The sequence below is a fragment of the Aphelocoma coerulescens genome, chromosome 2 (assembly GCF_041296385.1).
Source record: "Aphelocoma coerulescens isolate FSJ_1873_10779 chromosome 2, UR_Acoe_1.0, whole genome shotgun sequence".
NCBI lineage: Eukaryota > Metazoa > Chordata > Aves > Passeriformes > Corvidae > Aphelocoma > Aphelocoma coerulescens.
Window position 1 is genome coordinate 152857538 of NC_091015.1, and position 20893 is coordinate 152878430.

Genomic DNA, 20893 nt, shown 5'->3' on the forward strand with positions numbered 1-20893 from the left:
TTCTTTCTAATGTCTAATTTAAGTGTTCCTTGGTGCAAGATGTTATTAACTGTCACCCTGACTCTGTCCACCGCTAGGCAAAGTCTGGCTCTGATTTCTGGATGCCTTCCCAGTAGATAGTAGTAGAGAGCAGTAAAATCCCTCTGAGCTGCTGCTTCTCTAGGCTGAACAAATCCTATTCCCTCAATGTCTCCATCTATGCCATATTCTCCAGCCTCATGACCACCTTGGTGGCTCTCCACCTGACTCAGATAATTGGGACAGTGTCTCCTTTTGTATCAAGGAGCCCAAACCTGGACATAGTACTCCAAATGTGATCTCAAAAGTACCATCAGAGAAAGCACTCTCTTGTGCTACACTCTTGCTTGTGCAGTCCAGGATGCCATTGGCCATCTCTGCTGCAAGGACACACTAATGAACCACATTCAACTTTTGTCCACCAAGAGTCCCCTGTCCTTTCTTGCAAAGATGCTGCCAGGTGACTCCTGCCTGCATTGGTGAGAGGGGCTATTCATTCTAAGGTGCAGGACTCTGCATTTTACCTTGTTGAACTTCACAATTTTCCCATTGGCTTACTTCTCCAAACTTCTGATGAGGTTTCTCTAACAGCAGCCCTGCCTTATGATTTATGAACCACTCCCTCAGTTTGATGTCATCTATGAAATTGTTAAAGGTACACTCAAAGGTATCATTCATGTTGTTAATAAAAGTGCTAAAATTGTTAGGTCTAATGTTTACCCCTTAAAACACCATAGATGATCAGCTGCCAGCCAGGCTTCATACTGTTGATGAGCCTGGTGGTCCATAAAATTTCCACTCATTTATACACTCCAGATTTCAACCATTTGACTAACAGAAGACTGTGACAGACCATATCAAATCAAAGTTCAATATATAAAACATTTACTGCTCTCCTTCACAAAAGCAGGCCTCTAATCCTAGGAAGCTAACTGGTTGGCGAGGCATGGTGCCTGTCTCTTCTTGTCTGCAAGTGCTCAGGTACGGCTTTCAGATGGATTTGTTCCATAATCTCTCCCAGAACTGAGTTTAAGATTTGAGAAACTCCTTCTTGTTCTTTTTCTTGAAAGTGGGTATATGCAGCCTTTCCACCAGGATCATGGACCTACAAGGCCAGCAGCAGACCTTGCCAGTAAAATCAAAGGTGAGGAAACAGAGGCTGAGTACTTCAACCTCCTCCAAGTACTTCAGCTTTAGATTAATCAGACTGTTTTGGAAGAAGATGATACACACCATTGGTTTATGGAGAGTGGAGTGCCATGAGGAAGTACTTAGATTCGGAGCAAGTTACTGCTATTGGAGGTCCAACAGCAGCAACAGGTACTAATAAATAGAGAAGGCTGAATTTCTCTGTATTTCAGTTAGGAATATGTCAGTCAATTTTCTTTCTTACTGGAAATGTGAAAAATAAATTTTCAAATAAGTTTATTTAAAAAATATGATCAATGCAATTTAAACTTTCTCAGAAAAGTCTTTATGTCTAAGAAATTCCCATTAAAAAAAGAACAGATTCCAGCTATCCAAAATAGGCACCGACACATTATCATAATTTTGAATAATTCTTGATCCTGAGTTTTTGTAATTGGTATGAATCTTTGTAGTTATTTCTTGATTTTCTGTTATCCTGATTTTATATTTTTAATGTAAAACACCAACACCTTATTTTCTGATTTGTTTGTCAAGGGATTTTATTCGAGGAAATTATGGTCTGTGAATGTGTGGGAGGTGCACACACAGAAAAAGGGAATAGTCCCTTCCTAGATGTTCAAAGGAAGTTAGAATATCTACATGGAGTAAACACATGTTATGTATTCAAGCAGTGTAGCTCAAAATAAACAGAGGTCCTTTAACTACCTTAAGAGTGTAGATCTCCAGGTCTTTGGAAAGTAGATATTTACAACTGTTCTCTCTTTGATAAATGGAGTTTGGATTGGTTTGGGTTGGTTTTCTTTTTGGTTTTTTTTTGTTTTGTTTTGTTTTTTTGCTTGCTTGCTCTTTTAAAAGAAAAGGAATCTGGAGGAAATTGACCCCCTGTGTATAATGGTTTAGCAGTTAGAACACTCATAGGCATAAAGAATTTGATTTTAAGCCCTTCTGTGAGTGATGATGTTCAAATCCAGAGACCAGTGTCTGCTGAGACAGTACCCCAACCACCTGATTATCAATTCTGGATGACAGAGTGAGGAGCACATTCCACCTCTCATCCTGAAACTGTTTTCTTTCATTGTGAGAAAAGCAATATATTGGGTCAGAGAAAGAGCATGTGAGGAAGCCTGGCTCTGTAACAGAATACTGAAGACTTTGCTCAGCATCCCAAAAGAGTTTTTGTGTTGTGCATTAAACATATATTAAATAATGTGAACTGAATCTAATCCCCAGAGCTGAGACCAAAATATAGTACTGTTCCTTCCAGAACAAGGACTCTAACTGCACTGGATATAACTTATTTCTATGTTACTTTGAAAGCAGACCATTATTGTTCATGATGTTTCTGGAGACTATTCAAATAAACAGCTTGAAACTTCTGGAGTAAGTGTCCTGAACCATGAAATGCCCAAGTTAAGACGGACAACAGCTCAAAGTCCAGATTCATCTCAAGAGACTTGTAAATAGAGGATCATTTCTCTAACGATTTCTTAAATCTGACATTTAATTTATTAAGGACTTTGAGCAAGTTAAGGAAACCAATCTGGGGAAGTCTTATTCCTCAGTGTTTTCCTATCCATTTTAAAAATTGCAATCAGTATTTAGGGTATTTTCCAGAGGGGAAAAAGAATTATTATCTAGGTCTTCTTCTGTTGACTTTTAAAGTAGGAGCAATAGGTGAGCTATGAACCAGTGCAAATCCCATGTATTAACCCATGAAATAAGCAAGCAAAAAATTGAGTCCAGGAAGCTGTCTCTAAGGAAAGCAAATACTCTGAAGGCCTGAATTCAAAGCTTATTTTGCTGAAAATATTTACCATGGATTACTGCAAATTATGTGCGAAGCAAACACTTCATAAATGACATATGTACATATATATATATATACACACACACATACACACACATGAAATCCTTACAAATGGACCAACAGGGAAGGAAGCCTAATTGCTGAAATATGTAGGTTTTAAGATCTTACAAGAGCTAACTTAACAGATAATTAGGCATAAACCTTATTCAAATATCAGGTGTGAAGCTGTGAGCTAGGATGGTGCTCATTTTCATTGCAGCTGGAATTCTCATGATAAGTAAGAACTGAACTTTCAAGGAACACTGATAAAAGAGCCCTTTTTTCATCAACCAGTCTCCGATGTTAATTTGCATTCACAAAAGTGTAGCAGATAGAAGTTCTTAATTTTTTACCAAGTTTCTGCACAGGTTAGATCTAATTTTTGCCTGATTTTCTTCCCCCACTGTTAGATGGACCACCCCATTCACTACCTGGTTAAATTAATTCTATGTGAATAAGGTAGAAAGTTCATCCACTTCAAATCTTTTTATCACTTCCTTTGATTCTTCTTCCCCTAAACTCTTCATCTTAGACTAAAAGCCTTGATTCTAAAAGCCTAATTATAAAGCAAAAACTTGTATTGCTTTAAATCATTCAGAGGTTTTCAGAAGCTCCTGAACATTACCACATTCCCTGTAGCTTGCTTTTGATATGCTTCCTACTTGTTCTCTGTGGTGAGAACAATCTTTCTGTTTTCTGTTTCTACAGCAGCAATGAAAATAGGGATCAGGACCACCACAGGGACATCTAAATGCTGGTAAAAAGATCTAAACCACTTTACTATGAAGATGTTAGGAGAGTTGGGGTTGCAGAAGAGAAGGCTCTGGGGAGTCCTTAGAGAAGCCTCCCAGTGCCTCAATGGAGCCTATAAGAAGCTGAAGAGGGACTTTTGATGAGCACATGTAGTGATAGGTCAAGGAGTAATTGCTTTAAAAGAGGGCAGGTTTGGGTTACATATTAGAATTCTTTACTGTGAGTGGTGAGGCACAGGAACAGGCTGCCCAGAGATGTTGTGGATGCATCATCCCTAGAAGTGTTCAAGTGATTCAGGCTGGATGGGGCCCTGAGAAACTTGATCTAGTGAAATATGTCCTTGCCCACAGCAGGGAGTTTGGAACTAGATGATCTTTCAGGTCCCTTCCAACAAAAACCATTCTATGATTGTATGTTTCCTAAACTAAGCAAGCAAAGACCACCCTTGAAAGACTTTCAATTTAGAGATTATTTTCTGAAACGTCACAAGCATTAAAAAAGCCATAATCCCATCTTTAATGGTATTTCTAGTGTTTCCCACTTTGTGACAGGACAGAAACCAAAAGTTGGAAAGAACAAAAAAGTCAATATTTTCAGATGCATATACTTAGCAGTATTTATGCTAGTCTGAGCTAAGTCATTTGCTTCTGTTTGTCTCCGTTCAGTTACAGCCATAGTGACCAAGAAAATCAGAACTTTGTGTCTCAGCATTCCCTTGTTTTGTGGAGCGAGTACTCCAAAACCGGAGAACAAGCTGAGACAGACCACAGCCTTAGTTCCTTCTTTCAGCACCAGGTAATAAGAATAACAAACATCACTGACTAGAAGTAATTGTGAGTAGAATTACTCCCTCAGAACACAGTACATCTAATGACATAATTCACTGAACAAGAGGCTGGAGAGGAATTTAGGAATCTTGAGTTTTTCTGTCAGAAATTCACAATGTGTACTCGGACAAATAAAGTCACCTCTGTTGGTTGTCTGTGGCCATTCTGCCTTTAGTTTTCCCTTTCTTTTAGTTAGTTATCAAGTTTTATGTCCTGTTCCATGCCTGACACAATGGAATAGTGCTCTTAGCTGAAGTCTGACAGGGCTCCTGTACCAGATCATGTAGGGGTACTTCAGTACCTTGCAATTTAACTGACCAAGTTATATAGGGTCTTTTATTTACAAGTTTTGACCAATAACAATTATCGAGTATACTGTCATCATTGTCTATGTTATCTGTACTACTTTAATGTAATAGTTGCCTGATAAATTCCATCTGTTGATATCCTGTTTAAAATTACTTACTGCAACAATGCAAATAGTGCCAATAGCAGAAGAGAATGTTGACAGAAGAATGAATTATGATGAAACTGCTTGTGGCAACATTACCTTACTGCAGTAGATATGTTTTATATAAAAGTACACTTTTTATTCATTTCAAGGATTTTTCTGGAGGAAGCCCATAGGTTTTTCTTAAAGACAGTGGAGACATGGACTTTTACGAGCTTCCAATTCTAAGGTTTCCCAGTCTGGAGTTTCCAAAAGCACATGTTCATCCTTTAGTACAGTTCCTAGTATTAAATGTCTTCTGGGCATTGTACTTTTTTCTGCTCTATTCATTTTAACAAAAGGGATGAAATCTTTCTTAGTTTCTTGATTTTTTTGCTTTTTACATTCAGATTTTCCCATTCACATTAACGAGGAATGGATTTTGCCTGCAATGAACAATAAATCCTTATTTCAAAAATCCTTTCAGCCTGAGCTGTTGCAAGTATAGTTGGAGTTACTAAATTTGGAGCTGATTCATTTTCCCTTTTCACTACATAATATCCCCAGTAAAAACCTAACAATGGTTTAAGAACTTGGTAAGACCAAGGGTGATGATCGCTCCTTACAATGATCTTAGACTGCTGGTGGCAAACCCTGACAGAGCAGGGGAAAGGTCTTTGCTATCTCATTGCTTTCTGTTTTAATTACTTTATTGCTTCCATTGTTGTACTAGATTTTAACAGATTTATTTTCTGAAATTCACAGGGGAGGAAAGTACTATTACTCATACTTTACAGATGGAACTGGTAAACACTGATAAGCAATGAAACTTTGGACATAATTAGATATATTTGGATATAACTCTATTCTAGATACAGCCTTCAAAACCAGATCATATTGCAAATATCTGTTATGATAGGCTTCAGTATAATTTGGTCAGCAGAATGGATATTACAACAACTCTTATAAACTTGTAGCTCTTTTTCTTATCTGTTCTTCTTGCTTAAGGTTTAGCACTGGATTTTTCAGTACCATTTCTTGGTTTTTTTCATGCATTATTATAACATATTTTAAAATACACTGATTTTTCATCCTAAATGGTCTGATTATTTTCTACAGGCTTCCCATTGTCACTCATCACAAATTTCTATTTCTAAGAAACTTAATCTAGTATATACAGCTTAACCTAAAACTTATGCCAGAGTCTATGTGCCTTCCATCCACTCTAGGCCCTATGTTACAGGTGGGAAGGTTTTCGCCAAATCTCCTTTCTCTTTTTCTTTTTTTTATATTTATTCTTTTTTTTCCTCTTAACCTCAACAAGATCAAAAATGTTTCTCTATCATAACCTAACTGGAGAAGGTTTAAAATAGAAAGGTATATTTAATCAGCTTAATGTGTCATACCATTTTAGTAGAAGTACAGAGAGCTGTGGGGTTTGAGAGCCTTGCAGTGACACCTGCCAGAACCAGGACTGCTCCAGAGTGCCATCTTGTGTCCCTGTGAGCTGAACTCCCACACACCAATTTATCCCCCCAGCAGCACAGAGTGCCGGTGGTTTTCTCATGTTTATTCCTGTATCCTGTGAAGATAGTATGAATTCAGAAACAGGCAGCTCGTAAAGCAATATCACAGAATCACAGAAAGAGTGAGGTGGGAGGGCAGCTCTGGAGATTCTCTGGTTTAGCCCCACCTTCTCAAAGCAGGGTCACCTAGACCAGGCTGCTCAGGGCCATGTCTAGTCAGGGTTTGACTCTCTTCAGGAAAGAAAACTCCACAGCATCTCTAGGCAACCTGTTCCAGTGTTTGATCACTGTTAGAGTGAATCAAAATTTTCTTATGTTTAAGCAGAATTCCCTTGAGTTCAATTACAATTCATTGCCTCTTGTCTTTATCTCCACCATCTCATGGTCCCTGTGGCCAAAGCTGCTCCCAGCTTTCAAACTCCAACTAGTACTTCCTTGTTTGTAATTCTTAGCTCCAGACAGAGCATTTTCCCTTCATCAGATCTATGACCTAACAAAAGTTTAAAATGTTTTGACCAAAGCCTTCCAGAAAACTTCTGGGCTGCTTATGCCCTACTGTGTAATTGCTCTAGCAGGTCTATTTCTTCTTCCTGATAAGGTGGTCTGATACCCACCACAGTGCCACCCCTTATCCTGAATTATGCTGTCTTATCTGGTTCATCGTCCTTCCCCAGGCAGAACTCCATGCATTCCCCCTGTTCCCTTACATGAAGGGCAATTATCCCTTCTTCACTGTCCCAGCCTCTCCTTCCTAAAGAATCATTATCCATACATGGAAGTACTCCAATAAAATAAGTTATCCACCATCCCTGATTCCAACGAGATCATAGCCCGGCAACTGCAGACCAAACTCTGATTACTCCTGTTTGTTCCCCATGAGGTACTTCACAGTAGCACAGAGTCAGGAGGATTTCATAGAAACTGAAGGTGTCAAACAGGACCAGACCCAGTACTGACCTCTGGGGGTACGCTGGTAATGAGTGGAATCCAAATACCACTGATCACCACCTTCTGGGACCAGCCATTCAGCCAGTTTTTACCATAACCCTCTGTCTGCCCACCCAGCCCATAATTCATCACCTTCTTTGTGAGGATCTTATGGGAGGCAGTGCCAAAAGCCTTACTGAAGTCAAGGTAGACATTACTCGCAGTTCTCTCCTCATTCACCAAGCTAGTTGTTTCACTGTAGAAGATTGTCAGGTTGGTCAAACATGACTTCCTCTTTTTAAATCTATGCTGACTGCTCCCAATTGCCTTCTTGTCCTTCATGTGCCTGGAAAACATCTGCAGGATTAACTCAGAAACCTGGAAGAAAGGTTATGAACATACTTAGAAATTGTTTTTAATGGGACTAGGGACTACTCTTTTGTTTCCCACCAGATTTCAGAGCAATAAAATCTAGAAAGCTGAAGGACAGAGAAGCCTAAAACTTCATCTCATTGTGTGTTGTGTGACTTTAGCAGTTCATTTAGCTTCCTCAGGACAGACTAAGAACAGTTACAACTACAGCTGAGTCCAGCATGTCAGTCTCTGACTGCCAAAAGTACAGATTGAAACATACAAACCTAATCCAAAGTAAACTATAGAGATGTATTTCCAGCACAAAATGTGCGCATATACAAAACCAAGACTGTTTCAAGACCTCCACACTCTTACCATCTGATCATTGCCAGTGGAATCATTCTCTCAGAGTACAAAAAATGTACCAAGAGTATCAAGGGACCTGTGCTGGGTGTTGGTGACAATTAGTTTACAGTCCTTGGTTGCCTTTTGTAAAGCAGCATTTAAGATAAGCCCTCACACAGGCACCTAACACCTGATTTGCCTTGGGATGCTTTTTATTTGTTTTGGCTGAGGTCACAGCCCCAGATGACCCATTCGATTTTAAACTTAGAAGTCTCAAAATTGTTTTTAAGATAAGTTTTCATTGACCAGCCTTTTGTGCCATCAGTGTCATCTGCAGATTTTTATAATACAAGCATCTGTAGCTCATACCTGAGCTTTCCAGGCTGGTAAATGAAAACTCTATCTACTCAAAGTCAGTTCTGAATTGAGTCTGAACACTGAAATTGAAACAACATCAAAACCACAACTTTTTCAGTTGCTGACGAACCTGATATGGGCAGTAGGAGCAAATTCATATCTAGGGACAGGAACCTCTTCATCTACCCCTGCCTAAAGCAATTTTTACTAGACAGATTCCTAAGTCTCTGAAAATATTTACACTCACACAAATTCCCATAAAGTAAGGGAACGCTGTTTTTTCCTGTTCCTAGAGGGGAACTGAGGAACAGAGGAGTTAAACAATTTGTTCCAAGACACACAGGAAATTTGTGTACAGAACAGGAAATGAAATGCAGTAAGCTGAAGCCCATTATTTTATTCACTTCCTTGTAAAAATGATCTTTCACCATTTGCAACAAAGTAGGCATAAATTAGAATTTCCTCCTTTCTTCTAATCTTGGAAGGTCTTATACAGATGCAGGGTACACCTGCTTCTGTCTTAATGAATATGACGGCAAGTTCTAAATCCTTCTTGATAATGTCCATTATCCTCATAATTGAATTTTTCTTGCAAAAAGCTGAATTTCATTTTCAATTCCGTTTACCTCCTGTTATGCTTTTCTTTGTTTTATCTTAACTTTGAAGCTTAGCATTATTGTTCACAGATTTGCTCATGAAAGTGAAAAGTAAACAGACATTATGCCAAAGAGCAATATTTCAAAACTCACTTACTAACACAACATTTGAAAGAAAATGAATTTCATACTTTAAATATCCACAGACTCTGGATGAAAATATATTAGTTCTGCTATTCTTTTCTTTCAATACTTAATTCTATTATATAGTAGGGGGGAATATTTTTAGAATACTTGTCATCTAGCCCTTCATTATGGTTTGGGGTTTTTTTAGGTCCTAGTACCTCCTTTCCCTTTATGTTTTTTCTGCCAGAGTTCAACATTTCATTCCGGACTTCTGTTGTGTGGGTATCCGGTGAAGTCAGTGGGCCTCTGGTTTTGATTCCTCAAACCATTTAATCATCTACCCGGTGAATTTAAACAGTTTAAGTCCCTTTAGGATTAAGTTAAACTAGAGCACATACACAAATGTTTTTGCCAGACCATGCTATCCCTTCATCTTTTTAGTCAACCATGTACATTGATATATGTCAAAGACTTCAAACTTGGCTTGATTTTTATGTTCACTAGAGATCCACTGAACAAATAACAGTTCATGAGAAAATGAGATGGGGTTTCAAAGCTTTGAATGTTTCACTAAGACTATTATTGATGTTGAAATAACTAGACCTTCTCAATTAATTTATCTATTTAGCAATCTAAAGAACAGATCAGATCATTGGCTTTATATTTAACTAAAAGTACAAATTTCTGACCAAAAAAAAAATGGTTTTGTACAAGCAGCTGTCAAAGTAGATTACAAAGAAAATTGAATTTCAGCTCTAACTACTGTGATCAACACATTGTTTCTATGCATTCTTCCTCATGAAATTTTTGAAATTTTAAATTTACATCACAGATGTAAATTTAAATTTAAATTTAAATTTTCCACCAATATCCTAGCCTAAAAAAGAGAGGCTGGAAATCTTGACAGGTTTTCTTGTGGAAACTACAGTGCCTTCTATTCTTATTCTCATTGGAAGTACTACAGATAACTTGTTGTGTTGTGTTTGTGACTGTTTTAATTACTTGATTAGAGCAACATGTAGAAGCCTAGCTGCAAAGAGGGCCCCATGACACTGGGAGTTGCATAACACACAGCTTTGTTTTCTTTCCTTTTGGAGAGGAGTGAGAGATTCAGGGAGTGAAAATAAAACAAAACAAAAAACAACAACAATGACCAAAAAAGAACCCAAACAAAATCTGACCAACTCCAAGAGAGAGAATGATGCCATGCATTCATCTACAAAAAGGTAGTTCTTCTTTCCAGTCTTTCCTTTCAAGACTGGGAATATTACTTTTCCCAGTCATGACTGGATAACACTAACTATGATACAACAAATCACATATGTTGGGTAACTGTCTTAGAGGCTGACTGTAGATTCTTCATGAGAGAAGTTTTAGCCTTACTAAACTGAAGAGTGAATTAAAATGCCCACTTCACATGAACGCACCAACCTGTTGTTACATGAAGCCAGGCACCAGAGGCATGGAAGTCTTTAAAGTAAGAGCCTATTTTTCAAAGAGTAATTGTAGACATCCACTTTTATAAGACAATTATGCAATCAAAATGCCTGCAGAAGCAGCAAAGAAGGCTGGTATTCCACAGACAATCTTATGTTCAGCATTAACCCTCTAGGGATAATCTCCTGTTCATTTCAACTCGATCCTTCACCTTTTAGCTGTCAAGACATCTTTAATATTTTTACTCACACATGTAATTTTCTTTGTGCAGTGTGTAGTTATATTTCCAGCTCCAAGTTTTGAAGCTTAATCTAAGGACCAGGAGCCAAAATTTAAGCATTGCAGCACTGGACTTAAAAGCTCCACATCCCCTTATTTAGTTGAGTCCTAAGAGAATTCCCTAGGATCAGCCAGGAAATCTGTGGCAAAGTCAAAAAAGATATATCAGTCTCCAGAAACTTGGGCAAAAGGCCATTGTTTCTATCACTGTAGGTTAAAGATTTTTGTCCAAGCTGGAATATGGAAGTGGGGAAAAAATATGTCTCCAAGCACTTTCAAAGAGTAGTCAGAGGGATCCTAAAAGCAAGCAAAGCTGCATATTGATCTTTAGTTTTTCACAAATTCCTTGACTTTTCAGTATATATGAGAGCTTCACAACTGGGAGCAATTATGGACAAAAATTATTACATGATGTATGAGTCAACATACAAATGATCTTTGGGAAAGGAGGTTCTTGAATGAGAGTTTTGGCATATGAAACGGTATAAAAAGCACTGCATGGTTTGATTGTTGAGGGAATTATATACTGGTATGTGACACCTTTGGGAAAAGTTCTGAGAAGTAGGTCAAGTGCCATGAGTCTATAGCAGACTGGTTACTTATATTGGGATCAGCTGCTCTGAGCTTCAGGAAGTTCAGGTCTCAGCAGCTGCTGTGTAATCAGGGCACAAAATGCTTTACAATGGCTCACTATAAAAGATTGGAATTGATTGAGAGGGCCTGAGTTATTGTCCTCCTGTGATTGCAATATGCAACATATAGAAAATTTTCTCGTGCTTAAGCCTTTCCTTTATGTTTCTAGTGTTCATGAAATTAATTTTAAGCCATCAAGGGTTTCTCCTCCCCCTTTCCCATGTCCCCACAATAATTTCTGGTTCCAATTTAAGGTTTTTTTGTTGGTTTGGTTTGTTTTTTTTTTTTTTTTAAATAAATATGTTTTAGATGGATCTAGTACTTGTGAAAGTTGCCAGCCTATTTGATCCTGGACTGGGGGGAGGGTAAACCTTAAGCATTGAAAAGAACTAGGACCTCACAGGAAGAAAAGGCCTAGAAAGCAATTGATAACTTGGTGAAAAAGAATAGTAGTGCAGGATAAAGCAGCAGATTACCTGATCAAAACAAAGCTGAAAATCCTGTCTGCCTCAAGTAGGATCCTAAGGAGTCAATGGATGGCCAATATATATCCATTTACCACTCTGGCAGATTACTTAAACTGAAAAAGGAGCTGAAACAGTTTTTCTGCCAAATACCACTTCTTTGGTGAAGGGCAAGAGGTGGATCTGAAGAAGGGTGGGTGACAATATGCCTCTATTTTTTGATTTCCCAGCCATCAGTGTTCTTTAGATCCCAGTGAGAACTCACCCCCCACCTCCCTCTTCTCATCCTTACAACTGGCCTAAAGTCTAGTTTACAGTCATCTTAAATATTCTGAGATCTCACTGAGACCCTTTCTCTGCTGAGGCAAGGTGTTGTTTCATAATAACAATGTGACCATTGCCAATAACAATTGCCATTTTGTTGTACATGTTTATGTCTTAAAGACACCAAACTGGCAAAGGCAAATGGAAGCAAAGAAAAAGTTAGTTAGTGCTAAATTGCTACAGTGCCATCATGGAAATCATCACATGGATACACACATAACACCACTTGTGCAAGGATCTCCATTGTCTTTACACAAGTAAGGAAAGAACAGTAACATTTTAGTGATTATAGGAGGGACCTGTATGGGCTATTAGATTGGGCCCAGGTAATGTATCCAGTTATTAGAAGCACAGGAACAGGAATCTGGGGTGAAATCCTAACACTACAGAAATTACTGGGAGACTTGTCATTTTCGTCATGAGGGCCAAAACTGTGTATTCATATGTTCTGTCAATGATTTAACCATAGAACAATTCTTTTCATTCAAATCCATTTCTATGCACAAAACCAGACAGCTTCATAAGAAACCTAAAATTGTTTCTTTCATATATTAATAATAATTTACATTGATATCCTGGCTTGCCTGTGCTTACACATCCAGCTACTCACAGAACTCCAATTATCACTCTGTCTGACTACCTTCTATGTTAAAATTTGACATAAATTAGAAAGGTCTTTTTGTTACTAGTGGCAAGACATGTATAATCCTAAAAGTCTTTGCCATATCATACCCCTAGTTGTTTTCCTTCCCTGTGAATAAAAGGGGCTAAGCTGGGTGAGAAACAGGATAAATACAAGCCAGTTCATTATTTGTTTCTTAGGATTGTCATAGGCCTTATCCATAAAAGGAGAGAAAAGAGGGTAGCAACAAACACAAAGAAGATGTGCCAAGGAAGTGTTTGTCAGCCTAGTCCTGATTTCTCATGGTGTTACAAAGGGTGGCCCTATGGCTGTAGTTTAGTTAATGCATTCTGAGAGAGCCCTTTATTTCCTTCACTGCTTGAAACTAAGACAGCAGCTCTAAAATCAGAATCACATTCCCACAGAATTAGGCAAACATTGCAGGTCATGGCATGTTATTTATTTGATCCTCTATAAGTTTGTGTAGTGGTTTAAATCCAGCGGGCAAATCACTCCCATATAGTCACTCACTCTCCCCACGCAGGGATGGGGAAGAGAATCAGAAGAGTAAAAATGAGAAAACTCATGGCTTGAGATAAAGAGAGTTTAATAGGTAAAGGAAAAGCCATGCATGCAAGCATAGCAGAACAAGGAATTCACTCACCACTTCCAATGAGCAGGCAGGTGTTCATCTGCCCCAAGAAAAGCAGGGCTCCATCACACATAATGCTGGCATGGAAAGACAAACCCCATCACTCAAACCTCCTCCTCATTCCTCCTTCTTCCCCCAGCTTTATATGATGATCGTGACACCATAATAGTGTAGACTATCCCTTGGGTCCAGTGGGGTCAGCTGTCCTGGCAATGTTCTCTCCCAGCTTCCCAAACACCCCCAGTCTCTGCACTGGTGGGCTGGGGTGAGAAACAGAGAAGGCTTTGACTCCATGTAAGCACTGCTCAGCAATAAGAAAAACAACCTTGTGCTATCAACACTGTTTTGAGCACAAATCCAAAACCATAGCCCATACTAGCTATTATGAAGAAAACCAACTCTATCCCAGCCAAAACCAATAAATTAGTCACCCCTTCTTCCCTACCACTTACATCATGTCCAGGTCCCACACTATCTAATATAACCTAGTTAACAACCACCCCACTTCCCAAACCTTGATATAATACAGAACATCCCTCCTTTAGTCCATAGACTACATATAAAATGGCCATAAAATATCCACTGAGTTCATTTAGTTCATGACTTTGGGTTCCATCTCTTATGGTAGTCATTCAGAACAGTAGAGGTAGTCTGTTCTGTGGAATGACTGGGCACCAAAACCAGCTCAGGTTAAGCTGCACTTGCACTTCTTGTAAGGCTTCTCTTTTCGTGAGAAAAGTCATGTGGGTCCTGTCATAGTAATTCCCATTGTGTTTCCATTACAGCCTTAACCCCTGGTCCTTTTGGACCAGACCACAGTGTTTACCATTGCAATGAACTCCTTCCCTTGCTCCTGCTCTGGCTTAGACTTATCCACAGACTGCAGCTCCTTAGGACTGTACCTGCTTCTTGGAGCCTTCTCTGTGAGCCCCAGTCTCTCCAGGAGTATAACTGCCACAGCAGAAGTTTGGTCACAGTCATTTTAGGACACATCTCTTTCCAGCATAGCCTTCTCCATGGGCCATGAAGCCTTTAAAGCTCCAGCTAGATATAAACCTTACCAATGGCTGCAGTCCCTTCAGGTGTGAATCTGCTCCAGCTTGGTCTTATTGTGGCTGCAGTTAGGGTGTCCTGTTCTGGGTTTATCTTGGGCTTATCTGTGACCATACACTTTGAGGTGCTCCAGCATGACCTCATGTGAGAGCCTGGACTGATAGTGATTAATGACTCAAACATTCAACCGGGTGCTGTAAGAGACTATTGGTGCTAATGGCTCAAATAATAGGCTGGGTGCTTCTCTAGTGATGCACAGAGTAGCCTCCCAGGTGCACAAGGGCATGCACATCTGAGGCTACAAAGCTGGGTTTCCAGATAAGGGAAGAGGCTGATAAGAGGTGCTTAAAATAGAATCCTGTGGGGTGGGGTACATCCCTGTCATGCCAATGTCCTTCCTTATATAATGACTCAGCTGTGAAAACTCCCCTCTAAATGCTGACTAAGAGGCATCTGCAACATCTTGGAGGGTGTCAAGACTCCCAAAGTGTCCTGCAATTCACAACTTTACATAGGACAGTGTGAAACTCCCCGGCCCAGGGGAGGTACCTGGGCATTCCCACCTGAGTCTGACCATAATATAAATGTAATGGACATGGTGTTTTGTAGACTCCTTCCCTCCTGCCATTTGATGGATACAGTCTGCAACCAACACCTTGACAAGACTGCAACCACTGAGAAGATGAGGATCAACAGGATGCTGGAATCTATAGAATGGTGATATTTTTCCTACTTGTTCTGTTTATCTGTTACTCTCTTTCTCTCCACTCCTTCTCTATCTCTCTCTGCCTCATATTTACTCTTAAATAAAAATCTGTACTATTGATTTTGGCATATAGTCTCATTTGCACCTTAATTTGAGCAAAGGCATCTCTAATAATTTTAATAATTGCATCTCAACACCTCATGAGCAACCACTAACACTTCAAGGTGGACATGGTGTACCATGGGCTTACCCAGAGACACACGTTTGAGGTGTACTTTCTCCAGTGTGGACTTATCCTTGGGCCACAGTCCCTTCAGAGGTACAGCCAGTGTGGCACAGACATAACCACAGCCACTTTGAGATGCACCTGCTCTGACATGGGCTTATCCACTGCCACAGATGCTTCAGGGTGTCCTGCTCCTGCATGGACACATCCACAGGTCACAATCCTCTTGACCTGAGTTCCCACTGCAGTTCCAGCCTGTCCTGTACAGGAGCACAGAAGTAGCAGTGATACTGACCACCCAGCCCAGGTGTGCCACCAGGTGTTATCCCAAGCACAGCAGAGGGGGCTGTTTGGCATCACAGCTCTACAGAAAGCAGTGAAAGCAAAATGCAGCCAGTAACCAGCACTAGTCTCCAACACACAGTGAGGCAAGGAAGTTCCATTGCAAGTACAGGAGACCGTCAATTAAAAGCCCCACACTGGGTGCCAAAAGGGACTGTCGCAGTATAACCAGCTAGCAACACAGCCCCACACAGCTGCTCACCCACTCCACCATGGTAGGATGGGGAAAAAAATCAAAAGGGCAAAAGTGAGAAAACTTGTGGGTTGAGAGTGAAGTGTGTTTGTCTTTCCTGCCTCAAACATGAATTAGCAGATATTCCAGGACTGGCAAATAACTAAGCTGTGAATACATGTCTGTGAACAAGAGTGCAAGCAGGGAAGCGATCGTAGCACAGTGTGATTTCATATGAGTATTTTCAATAGTATTTATAAATTCAAATATGAAAATAAAGGCACCAAGGAAGAAAAACAATCTCACCCACCCTCCCTATTTCAATCCTTTCATATCTGTTAGAACAAACAGAGCTACAAAGTAAGAACATCTGTAGATAAACCCTAAAAGGGACATATGTGTTCCACACCTAACCACAGCAGGGTGTCACTGTAACAGCTTGCTTACTTACTTATCACATCCAAGTCCATATGGTGCATTTCTGCCTTAATTGGACATTTCTATGCTTTTGTTGATTTCTGTCAAAACCTTAATGATATTTAAATATTCTTTTGCTGATACCAAAACTTTTTTATTTTAAAGAATTTCAAGCAAAAAATAAATTCTGGAGTAGGTGTTCAAAATATTTTAGTGACCTGAGAGATTCTCTAAAACAAAAATGCCGTGTTATTTGGCCTACATTCGTATTTAATTTCTTGCCAGCATTCAGCCTATACTGCTCCAAATCAAATAAACCACCAAGGCCCACACAGTGAGAGAAGGTTCATTATAGATCATGAACAGCTCAGGGTGGAAGTGCCAAAGTAAAAGAACAGATAGTATTGAAAGACAACAAATAATGCTTCCCCATACCCTCCACATTTAGTGCACTTTTCTTAGATAGTCTGTTTTATTTGGGCACTCTGAGAAGTCAGGATATGAAAAATAAGTGGTTTTACTAGCTTTGTCTGGATGTAGAGAGTTATTTTGTTAGAAAGGTGGGCAAAGGGAAGTGTAAAGGGGGTTCAGGCATTTGCCAGAGCCTGGTGCACAGCTTCAGCAAGCTGAGCCATAAAAGGGTGAGTACCAAAAGAGTGTGTTATGGGTAGACCTAGCTAAGAGATAGCATCGATCCTACTGAGTCTGAGCCAAGGATAAAAGGTTCTGGAGGAGCTATCATGGATAAAATACAGTCTTCCTAGTCTTCCTAGCTAGGTCATGGTCATATGATAATTTCCTTGTCTGCAGGCCTGAGCAGCAGGAAGGTGGACTTTTTTTCTGCTTTGCTAGCAGTGGGAGAAAAGTCTGGAGCTTTTGGATCCTGACAATCCCAGTATCTTTGGCTAAATAAAAGCAGCGGTCCTTGTTAAAATATAGATCTTGTGAAGAAATGCATAACACAGATACACAATTACAGAGCAGTATACAGATTCTCCTCTCCCTTTAAACTGAGAATAATATGAATACAGACTTTGGTGATGTTTCCTAAAAGAAACTGGTCTTCAGTACACCCACAGCAACCTTATTTCTCCTTAGTTCCAGGTTCCTTCCAGCAGATATTCCTGGATGAATAGGGAAACTGGATAAATTTTTTAACAAACAAAGAGAAAAAAATGGCAAGGGTGAGTAAGAAAAACCATGTGTGCCCTGCAGTGTGCAGGATGTCAGTGAGAGTGAGGCAGATGAAGTCTAACACTGTCTTTTTTTCAGACCACAGTAACTAGCAGTAGGCACCTCTCTACCACACAAACCCAGCTTAGATACAAGGAATGATCTCTGCAGGGAATGTTTCATGAAAGAAGAACTTAGCCATGATCACATCTTTCACAAACCAAGTTCAAGCAGTTTTCTCCCTTCCCACAGTTTGGATTTAAGCTGACTTTAAAATGCAAACATCCTACGCCCAATTTCTTTGCAAAAACACAAGAACAGATTGCAGATTTGATTTTAAAGGATCAGGCATCTAACATAGCTCATGCTACAGAGCCCAGATGTGGCCAAGAGAAAAGGCTTATTTTTCTTTCTGTGTACAAGTTTCACACTTGACTGTTCTAACTTCTGTGTTCAAGACTAGGGAACTCTCACAGATTATTAGAGTTCAAAGATGAAGTTAAAACATAATGAATACCGATAAAATCTCATAGATTATCCTGGGGGAAAGCATCAATCAATTCAAGGTTTTAATCCTTTTTATAAAAATAAGAGGGTTTTTTAAGGTGTTTGAAGTACTTAACTCTACCCCTTGGCTTCTTGTAATTCCACCTTCTGAACTTCTTAACCAAGATTTCAGTAATTTAAATTGCAGAGTAATTCAGGACCCATGAGATGTAGCATATATCAAATCCCTCTCTAATATTTTCCTAACCTCATGCAAGCTCTTTTTTGTAAAAAAGAAATCTCAAAAGACACAAGGTTCTTAAAGTACTACTTAGTTGAAATTACCTTGCCTTTGTTCACAACAGCAAGCAACAAACTATCACAACTCTCTTTCAAGTAATCACTTAGACATCTGAGAGGAGTAAAGAAATATGCATTGCAAGGGAACTTACTTAAGTATCTTCAATTCTGTTCCGTTATGAAAACAGAATTGTCTCTAATGTGGGTCAGTTGAGCAGTTTCATATCTTCCTCCTCTGTGGATCATCTGGAAAGCCTAAACAAGGCACCTGTTCCTAACGCCCCTGAGGACAGGAGCCAGTAAGTGATATCTGAAGCTGTTTAATTTGTGAAGGGCACTATGAATGCAATACAGTATGGCATTCAGATCTGTTCAAACACTTGCCAAACAGGTTACTGCCACATCCTGCTGAAATCACAGTATTCTGCTTACAGGACTTTCCCTGGAAATTGAAAAACTGCAGCATCATCTGCCCGAATAGATACAAATCCACAGCTCCCACCTCTTCAGAGAGTGCCCTTGATCCATGGCTTTCATTGAAGCTGTGCCATTTCTGTGCAGCCAGGAATATGGAATTTGTTTGGCCTGCAAAGAAAATTGCAAAGGGGAGACTGTTTCTGTAATCTAATAGGCAAAACACTCTACTGGAGAGGAGAGGAGAGGAAGCTAAAATAGTCCTTTCCCGAGGGCCTGCTTGGAATATGTATTTTCCATGTAACAGTTTTAGGATAAAATCCATTAGCAACTTTGGAAGGAAACACAGGAATGTTCCTGTTTCCACAATAGACACATCTCACTGTCTCAAAGTTGGCCTCTCCTTTTTATTTTTTCTTTCTGGCCCCAGTTCTTGCACCATGTCTTGCACAAGGACTTTGTTTTAATGGATAGGTGTAAGACTGGCATGGCATAAGACTAGTCAATTGATGGTGAATAGATGGTGAATTTTTGTCTTGTGACAAAAAAGGATGTTCAATATTTAGAACAACATTTTGAATCCTGAACTCATCTAGTGGGTACACAAAGGCACCTCACTCACAGCTGCAAAGAAGTATCAAAGCCTAGGGGAACACAGGGTGCCAAACACACTCAACATATCCTAGCAGCTGGATATCTTCTGGAAGTCAATAAAAGTATTATTTGAGTTGATAAATTTCACCTCTGGAATGTCTTTATAAACTTCACCTACAAAGAAGCAGCAAACTCATATGCTTGGTCCTCACTGCAACTTTGGGAAACTAAAATATCCCAACTTAAATGCTTAAATCTATTTCTGAGAGAACTAAAAATAATGTCTCAAATTGTAGACTCCATAAAAAGACAGGAATGCCAGCTTAAGAGTGAATTTCAAGCTGGCATGAAATTTTCAAGTGCCATCCTAAAGGTTTTTTTAATCCACCAAATAGGGAGATCTGTAGCTACAGGTAAATTCACCTTGTTTGCCTTACCCTCTGATGGTGCTATTAGCAAGAAAGTTCTATTGCAAATAACAGCTATAATTCAAATTCAAACTCAGAGCTTTAGCTATGTTCTGGAATGTGTGCAAATCTTTAGAGTTTTGCATATAAAGTCCCATGAGGCTCACAAATCCCCAGAATATTTTACATGAAGGAACTGTTCCTCTCATACAATATTTGCTGCATTATCGGAAATACAGTTTGTCCCATCTTGCAATTTGAAATGAAATTTTCATGGTTTTCTCCATTACCTCTTCCTATATTACCTAGGCCACAAAAAACATTGGTCATATTCACACAGGAGAGCTTGCCAAATAGAAGTGGCAGCGTTGTGTCCTGAAAACCTGAACTTCTCTGTTCTCAATTTTCCTGTTCTCCTTAGAGTGACTCAAACTGGAAACAGGTGGCAGCATTGTTTCTGATGCCACAGGTCCTAAAGCTGAAATACAAAGATCTAATCTCTCCATACTAAATGAAAACAAACCAAAAGCTGCTCTCATTGATACTGGCTATAAATAAGGCAAGATTTGATAAAACAGGAAAAGAAATATCTCTGCTCTGACCTTGGAGAGTTAAGACATCAGAAGTATCTTTCAGGGTTCTGTCCCTCTGAGCTTGAAAAACCTTTTGGCGTTTGGAGCCTCTAACTTTAGCTCTGGTTTTAGCCATGTCAGTGGCGTGGAGCCATCCTCATGCTGGACATATCAGGCCAGAGTATTTGGGAAAAAGTGAGCTTTACCAACAGGATAGCACATGACAAACGTTCATCAGATATCTTTTCGTGTTACATTTATGATGTTTGGATTTGAGACATATCTGTGTTCCATTGAGAATAAAACATCTGAATTGTAATTGAATGAGACTGTAAACTAGCATGTAATTATATTCCTTTTTAACAC

At 39.4% G+C, this 20893-nt stretch overlaps 1 long non-coding RNA gene across 1 annotated transcript; it reads right to left on the minus strand.

Annotated features, from left to right (window-relative positions):
• Positions 1–7653: 7653 nt before the first annotated feature.
• Positions 7654–14656, minus strand: LOC138105999 (uncharacterized). Its single transcript, XR_011148855.1, has 3 exons — positions 14568–14656; positions 13678–13742; positions 7654–7854 (listed from the first exon to the last, which is right to left on the minus strand). It is a non-coding gene; the product is annotated as an uncharacterized lncRNA (long non-coding RNA).
• Between the last annotated feature and the right edge of the window lie 6237 nt (positions 14657–20893).